Source organism: Mustela putorius, unplaced genomic scaffold (genome assembly GCF_011764305.1).
Source record: "Mustela putorius furo isolate JIRA1106 unplaced genomic scaffold, ASM1176430v1.1 tig00003834_pilon_pilon_pilon, whole genome shotgun sequence".
In the NCBI taxonomy this organism is placed as follows: Eukaryota; Metazoa; Chordata; class Mammalia; order Carnivora; family Mustelidae; genus Mustela; species Mustela putorius.
This window is the reverse complement of record NW_025421987.1, coordinates 30649108-30659443: the sequence shown is the minus strand read 5'-3', so window position 1 is coordinate 30659443 and position 10336 is coordinate 30649108. Positions and strand designations below refer to the sequence as shown.

At 44.8% G+C, this 10336-nt stretch overlaps 1 long non-coding RNA gene across 1 annotated transcript; it reads left to right on the top strand.

Moving 5' to 3' along the window:
* Nucleotides 1-625: 625 nt before the first annotated feature.
* On the top strand, nucleotides 626-4556 carry LOC123394369. The gene is made up of 2 exons (XR_006609070.1): nucleotides 626-666; nucleotides 4506-4556. It is a non-coding gene; the product is annotated as an uncharacterized LOC123394369 (long non-coding RNA).
* The last annotated feature ends 5780 nt before the right edge of the window (nucleotides 4557-10336 follow it).

Sequence of the window (10336 nt, the reverse complement as noted above, 5' to 3'; positions counted from 1 at the left end):
TATAAAATCAAAAACAAAATTATATCATAGATGTTGGGATTACAAAGGCAACATTATTCTGGAATCTCCCCCAAACTCCTCCTAAAACCAAAGAGATCAGTCTGGCTAACAAAGGAAATACTCCACAGATGATATTGTTGGGCTGGCAGGAAGGGGGCTACCAAAGATGGCGAAAGTTCCCGCCACAAGACCTGAGCTCGGACAGGAGAACAAAGGCCCAAGCAGGAATCTGAGACCCCTGCCCCAGGCTCCTGTGGACCAATGGGATCCCGATGAGCAGGCGGGATATCCAAATAAGGGAAACTTCCAAAAGACCCCTGAGCTTCCTCCGAGACCCCTTAAAAGCCCCCTCCTCCCTGCCTTGGGTGCGACTTCCGCCACTCTGCTTTCCAGAGTGGCGGAACCTCGCCCGAGGGTGCCCACCTCCTCCCTGCGCAACTTTCCTGGCTCCCCTTCTCCTGAGCCCTGAAACTTCGCCGGAGAGCGTTTTTAATAAATCTTGCCTTGCACCCACTTTGCCTGGTGTTGTGTTTATCTCGCCGGAAAAACCTTTACATTTGGTGCCGAGACCCGGGAAGGAGATTGAGCCCCCACACAGTGGGGAGGCTCTCTCCTTTCCCTGGCTGAACCGGACCTGCCTTTCCGAACGCCACTTCCGAAGCTGTGGTGAGTTTCCCCGATTCCACGCCTCCTTCTGGAAAGCCCTGCCCTAATCGCGGCCGCGTCAGGGTGGACCCCGCCGGTCACCAGGTGACCTCCGTGACTCCGAGAGGCTGGGAGACGTCCTAACCTCTACGGCAGTCGACACAGTTTTTCCGCAACCCAGTGGTGGACGAGGGGACGCCTTCCTCCAGCCCTCGGGTTGCCCGGCAACGAATCGTGGGGACCTCCCAATCCAAATTCGACCCTAAAACATCCCGGGGGTGTTTTAGGCCTGCTGGCCAATCTTAAAACCCTGGAACTGGACCAGGACCTGCGAAAACGACGTTACTGTACTGTCGCTTGGCCACAATACCGATTAGACAATCAGTCCCAATGGCCTCCAGAAGGCACGTTTAACTATCAGACTTCCATGGACCTAAATAACCTCGGCAGGCACCAAGGCAGATGGGCCAAGGTCCCTTATGTCCAGCTTTCTGGACTCTGCACTCTCGCCCCTTCCTCTGCTCTCACTGCTCCACCTCACAGGTCCTCTTGGCCCGCTCCCCTCCCCCACCCTGCCACCCACTGCTCCCAAAGACTCGGACCTCTCCTCCCCGTCTCCTCTCTCTGAACCCCCGAAGAGCTTCACCCATCCACTGACAAGAGGGCCTCTGGTTCCTCCTCCTCCTCCTCTTTACCGCGATCCTTCACCCCAAGGTCCCTTAAATTCAGGATTTCTGAACCAGCGCTCTCGTCTACCCCCTCTCTTCTCCCCCTCCCACTCCTATCCGAACTCCTGACAAATTTATCCGCAGTAAACGGGAAACTCCAATCAAAGCTTACTGAAGGTCAAATAGGCTCTTGTTATTTGTTAAAATCTGCTAGCAAAGAGATGACTAGAACTGCTGGTTACTTGTGTCTCAGAGTTTTAATGGGTCATTCTTAAGGTAGCATTCAAAGTCTTTGGTAACCTTTAACAGAATGGGATAAAATACCCGAGCGCTGGTCGCCAGAACTAGGTTTACGCTTTTGAAATCTGTTGGTAAACACCTTTTGTGCTTAATTGAATTCTGTTGTAACAGCCGCCGCAGGGCTACTGTTTGAGCTAGATGCTTTCGTAAAGAATGGAAGGGGAGACTGATCACCTCCCATTAGCCAGGGATACCCAAAGGGGAGGGTGTCCAATCTGTTTGAATCTGAAGAGTGCCTGACTGCGTGAATGTGTCTGTGTGGCTCCAGCCGCACTAGGGCTCGAAAGCCCCCCGCTGAGTTAGTCTGACCCCCAAGGGAGGTTGCTGGAGCTGAGGAAGTTTGAGTTCATGCGCCCTTCTCTCTACAGGACCTTTCCCAAATTGAGAAACGTTTGGTCTCCTTTTCGGCCAGTTCTGATAACTACATTAAAGAATTCCAGTATCTGGCCCAAGCCTATGACCTCACCTGGCATGATTTACATGTGGTCCAGACCACCACCCTCACCGTAGAGGAGAGGGAACGCATCCAGGCTGCTGCCCAGGAGCACGTGGATCAGGTCCAGCTCACTGATGCTGGAGCCCGGGCGGTCCCAGCTGTAGAACCAGGTTGGGATTATCAGGATGGCCAAGATGGCCACTGGCACCGCGACCGCATGGTCCAGTGTCTCATAGCCGGCATGAGGGCAGCCTCTAATAAGGCCGTTAATTACGACAAGATTAGGGATATTGTCCAGGCCCCTACGACAACCCCACCATGTTTCTTAACCAGTTGACCTAACTTTTAACCTAGTACACTCGCTTGGACCCTGCCTCTCCTGCGGGGGCCACGGTACTGGCTACTCATTTTATCTCTCAATTGGCATCAGATATACAGAGAAAGTTAAAGAAGGCTGAGGAGGACCCTCAGACCCCCATTTCTGACGTGGTGAAAATGGCATTTAAGGTCTTTAATTCCCGTGAGGAGGCGGCTGAGCTTAAACGACAAGCCAGACTCCAGCAAAAGGTTCAGTTGCAGACCCAAGCCTTGGTAGCAGCCCTGCGGCCGGCCGGCTCTGGGAGCCAGCAGAGAGGGGAAACCAATCGCACCCCGTCGGGGGGCCTGTTTCAAATGCAGGGCCGAGGGACATTGGGCTCGCCAGTGCCCCAATCCAAAGCCGCCAACTCGGCCTTGCCCTCAATGCCATTTGATGGGCCACTGGAAATCCGACTGCCCTAACCTCGGGGTATCTTCGACGCCTCAACGTGGGGGACCCCCCGAGATAGTAAGTCTGGCCTTTCAACTGCTTGGATTGGAGGACGACTGACGAAGCCCAGACTCAGCCACCCCTCTCACCCAGGCCGAGCCCAGGGTTATGCTCCAGGTAGCGGGTAAGTCCATCTCTTTTTTGCTGGACACGGGGGCTACCTACTCTGTTCTGCCTTCCTACTCGGGACTTACTCGAACCTCACCAATTACTGTTATGGGGATCGATGGGACCTCCTCCAATCCTAGGGTGACCCTTCCCCTTACCTGTAACCTGGATGGGTTTCCCTTCCCCCACTCGTTCCTATGATTCCTTCCTGCCTGGTCCCTCTACTGGGTAGGGACATTCTCCAGAAACTAAGGGCAACTATCTGCCTCTCCCCTTCCTCCCCTCTATCCACCTCAACCCGTCTCATCCTACACCTCTCCACTCCCTCGACCCCCCGCTCCAGATGACCTACCTACTGTAGACCCTCAGGTGTGGGACACCTCAGAACCCATCATTGCTTCCCACCTTACCCCGGTTCAAGTACAGCTTAAGGATAACTCTAAGTTTCCCTCAAGCTCAGTTGCCTATTTCCTTAGCCCACCGCCAGGGCCTGAAACTATCATAGAACGGCTTTAACATCAGGGACTCCTGATCCCCATCATTTCCCTCTGTAACACACCCCATCCTCCCAGTACGCAAGCCCTCAGGGGCTTATCGACTGGTACAAGACCTTAGGCTTATCAACGAGGTCGTGGTCCCCCTCCACCCAGTCGTTCCTAACCCTACTGTCTCGCGTTCCCCCCCCAACACACCTATGACTTTACTGTACTGGAACTAAAGGACGCTTTTTTTCACTGTCCCCTTGCACCCTGATTCCTATTTTCTTTTTGCCTTCACCTGGGAGGATCCTGACACGCATGCTTCTGGACAATTAACTTGGACTGTTCTACCCCCAGGGGTTCGGGGACAGCCCTCACATTTTCGGCCAGGCCTACAGACTTAACAGCAGTGCGTCCTTAAGGCCAGGACTCTACTACATATGTGGATGACCTCCTCCTCTGTAGCCCCTCCCTCTCAGTCTCCCAAGACGACACCTCCACCCTACTTAGCTTTCTGGGGGCCAAGGGATATCAAGTACCCCCCCCTCTAAGGCCCTCAACATGACCTTAGGGCAGCCCATCACAGTCTACTCTCCTGCTGACTCACAGAGCTCCTTAGCCACCGATCCCTGGCCCATCTGACTCCCGTCTCCAGCTATTCCATCTGCTATTCCTAGAGAACCCGCATCTCTCTCTCTCTACTACCTCCCCCCGCTTAAACCCTGCAACTTTACTGCCTAAACCCTTGCCAGATAAGGGGTGGATCCAGGACAGGATTGCCCTGCCAGGCAATCTGGTGCACACCTTGATTACTGACATCCACCAATCCCTCCATAGTGGCCCATAGGCTCTCCACTAATTTCTTCAGCCATTGTTCTATCATCCTTCCTTATCTAAGGTAATCGAAGTTGTCCACAGGGCTTGCAAAACCCTGTTCTGCCGTGAATTCACAAGGAGGAATCTGCAGACCAGGGCCTAACCAACAGCTCCGAGGTCATCAGCCTGGGGAAGACTGACACCTGGACTTCACTCCCATGCCTTGCCATAAAATTCATTCACAGGCTGGATCGAAGCATACCTCATCGCCCAGGAAACAGCAGACGTAGTGGCTACAATACTCATCGAGCGCATCATCCCGAGGTTCGGATTGCCCCAGACCCTCCAGTCGGACAACGGACCTGCCTTCATCTCCAGTGTAACCCAACAGGTAGCTGAGAGCCTCAACATAACCTGGAAACTTCACATCCCATACCACCCACAGTCATTGGTAAGGTAAGGTAGAAAAGGCCAATGGGCTGCTCAAAGCCCAACTCACCAAACCTACTCTAGAAACCCGTCTTTCCTGGCCTACACTTCTGCCTATGGCTCTCACCAGACTCCTGGCTACGCCCCGCGGGTCTTCAGGCTTAAGCCCATTTGAATTACTATACGTCCGGCCCTTTCTTAGAAATCACAGCCCTCCAGCCATTTCCCCACCTCTTTTATCCTATCTACCTTACCTCACTCCTTGTCGTAGGGATACCCCACCCTATTGACTGGCCACTCCCCAACTTCAGGGCCACAAATAATACGGTCCATATGGGCCCCATGGGGGAAACATACCTATTATTAATGTGTCCTCCCTTACCACCGCAGCTGCCATATCACTAATTCCTCCCTCCTGTACTGTACTCCCTCGGGAATATTTCTCTTGTGCCCTCAGGGAATCTATCGCTGCCTGACCACTAATGACTCCCTGGGCTGTATATTCATTCTACTATCTCCTACCACCATCTACTCTGAATCCCAGCTGCTGTCCATCCTATTTCCCCAACACCATGGAGGAAGGGCTGCCCACCTCCCATTCATAACAGGGGCAGGTATAGCCACAGGGGTGGCAACTGGAACAGCGGGGATAGGAACCTCCATAGACTTTTTCTTACAAACTCTCCCAAGCCCTGAATGATGACACGGAACGGGTTGCTGACTCCCTCACAGCCCTACAGACGCAAGTCACCAGCCTGGCAGCCTTAGCTCTACAGAACCGACGGGCCTTAGACCTTCTGACCACCGAAAAAGGGGAGACCTGCCTATTATTAAATGAAGAATGTTGTTACTTTGTTAACCAATCATATAGTTACCTCCAGGATCAAAGAACTCAGGGATCGGATCCAAGCACAGTGGGTCGCCTACAAGAACTTGCCTGAGTATCTGTCAATCAACTCCTCCTCCAGCCCTACTCTCGCCTGCCCACTTCCGACTACCCCTATGACGACGCCCCCTGTCAGCAGGAAGTAGCCAGAACCGAGTCGACGCCCCTGACACCATTATATTAAGCAAAAGGTCGGAATGTTGGGCTGGCAGGAAGGGGGCTACCAAAGATGGCGAAAGTTCCCGCCACAAGACCTGAGCTCGGACAGGAGAACAAAGGCCCAAGCAGGAATCTGAGACCCCCGCCCCGGGCTCCTGTGGACCAATGGGATCCCGATGAGCAGGCGGGATATCCAAATAAGGGAAACTTCCAAAAGACCCCTGAGCTTCCTCCGAGACCCCTTAAAAGCCCCCTCCTCCCTGCCTTGGGTGCGACTTCCGCCACTCTGCTTTCCAGAGTGGCGGAACCTCGCCCGAGGGTGCCCACCTCCTCCCTGCGCAACTTTCCTGGCTCCCCTTCTCCTGAGCCCTGAAACTTCGCCGGAGAGCGTTTTTAATAAATCTTGCCTTGCACCCACTTTGCCTGGTGTTGTGTTTATCTCGCCGGAAAAAACTTTACAGATATCTTCAATGAAAACTGTGAAATATTAACTCCATGAACCTCAGGAGGTGGAGAGGGGGGCCTGTATGCCCAAACCACCAATAGCAAGACCAGCACAAAATGAGCAATCTGTTGGAAGGAGTAGTACGAGTGGAAGAGGAGATGATCTGCACTCTGAGCTGTGGAATTCTATAATTGCCAAAAATAAAAAAAAAATACCAAATGGAAAAAAAAATCAACTTCAAGTAGAAGCTTGATTGAGCCCAAGGAAATTAGGCAAATCTGGGCTATTTTCTCATAAACTGTAAGTTGTAAGCAATGACAAACAAATAACAAGAAACACCTTAACTATTTAACATAAGAAGATCAAATAGTGCTGTGATTTTCAGAAATATAAAAAAAAAAATACTCCCTCTCATAAGGACTGAGATTAATTTAGAGGGGGAATTGAAAGAAGAACCAAGTTCGAAGAAGAAGAACCAAGAGAAAAACATCATAGTTAGAAAAGAGAGTAGGTTCAGATTTTTAGGGATGAGGAGCCAAGGACAGTGAAAGTCCAGAAATTCCCATAATAGTAAAATAAAATGTCTGAAAGTGGGAGAAGTTTTTTGGAAAACAAGGCCTGAATGACTGGGAATCACAGATCCGGAGGCAGGGAAACATTCCTGAATGTGACTTAACTGTGAAACAGAAAAGGTCACAAAAAGATTTAATGTTTTGTGTTCCTCACTGTGACAACCTCAGAGAAGATATAAATTTGGAAAATTGTAAAAGCTTCTTTGGCTCACTCTTACCTCTGCACAAGCACCCTCACCTAGTAGTTCTCTTACTAGGGAACAGCACCACACAAGACTAAAAAACATTCAATAGAAGAGAAGTATTAAATAAGAGAAAGAAATCATAGGGATACTAAAAGCTATATTTCCAATGAAGTATAACAATTATTAATATCACCGTATGAGCTAAAGTAACAATGTATTTTATGAAAAATTAAAAAAATAAAAATAGATACCTACTATAGATAAAAAACACATTTTAATACACTTCTCTTACACTCAGATATAATTAATTAGGTAGATGTTATAGATGCATATGAAGCTTTATACATCAGCATGAGGAATAAATCTTCTCTTCAAGAATGTATTTGATCATGTTAGGGGACCAAGAGAATTTTAATAAATCGCAAAACATGTAAATATTTCAAACAACTTTCTTTGACTGCAGTGCAGCTGAAAAGAGACATAACTAGATGACATGGGAAAATTATTTCCTTTCTCTTTTTGGTGGCTTAGCAGACAGTTGGTCAGTTTGACTGAAGATATTTGTACAAAGATAAGACCATTCATTGGCTTTTGTCATCATTTCTGGCATGCAAGTTCATTCTGCTGGAACCTTAGTAGAAGACCACAGTCTTTAGGATGTAGAATTACTAGTATCACCTTTGAACCCAAGATGCCTTAATTTAGTCTTTGTTACTTGGAGGAACTAGATGTCCCCTAGTCTCTTTCAGACTAAACTACAAACATAATATTGAGTGGAACTCCTATTTGATCTCAGCTTCCTCTGAGTCAGATGCCCAGGTAGCTGCATCTGTGTTCATAGAGCATTTGGCACAACTATGTTTAGTCTATGCTGTGAATTGAGAGTTCACAGGACTGTTTGTGCTCTGCTACTTCTCTGCTTCTATGCTTTCCCCCAATATGCCCTACTTTTTATCTGTATTTTCAGCAGTGATATAATCTTTGATCTCCTGTCCCATGACAGCAACAAAATTAGAAATTATTAATTTTTTCTTTATAAAGAAAGAGAAACAACAACAACAACCAAAAATGGGTCCCCTCTCTTGGGAGAAGGGAGAGCCTAAGTAAAGAGTTAATAAAGTAAAGAGAGTCCTGTGTTAGAGAACAAATGAAAATTATAATACTAACAAATACATTGAAAACTTATTGCATTGATAAAATCAAAAATCAACAAAAGAAGACAAACTATTTCAGCCTACTTAAAGAGAAGATGGAGAAAGCCTAGATAGAGAAAATGAAAAATAGCAAGGTGGAAGAAAACCTCCCAGATTAAAAAAATATTAAAAAATTAAAAAAAAAGAATTGTTTCTGCATTGTTAAGTGAATAGAGTTGAAAAATTAGTTAAAATGGGAAGTTTCCTAGGAAAAAAATAATTTTTCTATATGGACCCACAGGAGATAGAAAGTCAAAATATCAAGTTATAATAGAAATAGAGTTGTATACCAATATTAGACTTTGGTAGTATCAGAGTTAAATTTGACCAAACTTACAGAGATAAACCCAATGTTTCTAAAAAACAAAACAAAAAAACAAAAACAAAGAAACAGAGCATAGAGAAAGAAAACCACTTTTTTTTTCTGTAAGACAAGTATAATTTTAATGCAAAAACTGGATAAATGTTCACTAAAACACTATACTCTCACTTTTAAATATTATTGCAACAATTTCAAATACAGTCAAATATCCCTTTTAAAATAATACATTGTGATCATGTAATTCCTCCAGAAAAACAAACATTATTTGACGTTAAGAAATCTGTCAAAAGTCATGTTACTTTATGGAGAAAAATATATATATATACTTGATTTTAAGAATATTTTAAAAAGCATTGAAGAAAATTTAACACGCATTACTAATTGTAACCAATGGGTTGTTTTAAAATTTTAAAAAATGCATGTAATCTCAAAAGTAGACCACTTACATGATAGAAAAAAGAAAATTTAAGGTTTCCCTGCTAACAAGGTAAGTGTGTCCACTATTGCCACACTGTTTAATATTTGTGAGGTAAAATATATCAAACTAAGTAAGGGAAACATATTAGAGGAATTTAGAACTTTCTCCTGAACAACCAATGTGTCAAAAAAGAAATCAAAGAAATTTAAAAAATATATTTTTAAAGAAACAAAAATGGAAACACAGCATACCAAAACTTACAGGATGAAGTAAAAGTGATTATAACAGGAAAGTGTAGAGTAATAAACACCTATATGAAGACAAAATAAATATCTGGAATAAACAATCTAACTTACTCCTCAAGTAACTAGGAAAAGAAGAACAAACTAAGCCCAAAGTTACCAGAATAAACCAAACAAAGATCAGAACAGAAATAAGGAAATAGAGATCAGAAATACACTAGGAAAAACAAAACTAAAAGCTGAGTTTTTGAAAGGATAAGCAAAAGTGACAAATCTTTAATTAGACTAAAAAGAAAAAAAGAAGATTCAAAGTCCGAAACAAAAGAGGAGAGATTATGATTGATACCATAAAAGTATCAAGGATAATAAGAGACTATGATGAAAAATTATATGCCAACAAATTGGATAGCCTAGAAGAAATGGATAAATTCTAGAAATATTCAATTTACTGAGACTGAATCATGAAGAAATAGAAAATCTGAACAGACTAATAACAAATAGGTAGATTGAATCAGTAGTAAAAATCCTACCAACAACAAAGGCAAAGGACCACATATTTTCACTGGTGAGCTCTGCAAGACGTTAAATAATTAATATCAATTCTCCTCAAACTCTTCCAAAAATTGAAGAGGAAGTGAAAACCCCCAAACTGATATTACAAGGCCAGCATTACCCTGATACCAAAATCAGAAAAAGACACTACAAGAAATGAGAACTACAGGCCAAAATTCCTAATGAACATAGATTTAAAAATTATCACCAAAATATTAGCAAACCAAATTCTACAGCATAGTAAAAGCATCATACACCATGATCAAATAGCATTTTTCCTAGGATGCAAGGATGACTCAACATATGAAAATCAATAAATGTATTATATCACATTAATAGAATGAAAGACAAAAATCAGATAATCTTCTCAGTAGATTTAGAAAAAGCACTGGCCAAATTCAATACCCTTTACTGATAAAAATTCTCAACAAATTGCATACAAAAGAAAGGTACATCAAAATAATAAAGGTTATATATGACAAAAAGTCCAATGACATTTTTCACAGAAATAGAAAGAAAATATCCTAAAATATGCATGGAACCACAAAAACCCTAAAAAACCAAAACAATCATGAGAAAGAAAAACACAACATGAGGCATCCTGCTTCCTGATTTCAAATTATACTACAAAGATATGGTAATCACAAGAGCATGGAATTGCCGTTAAAGTAGA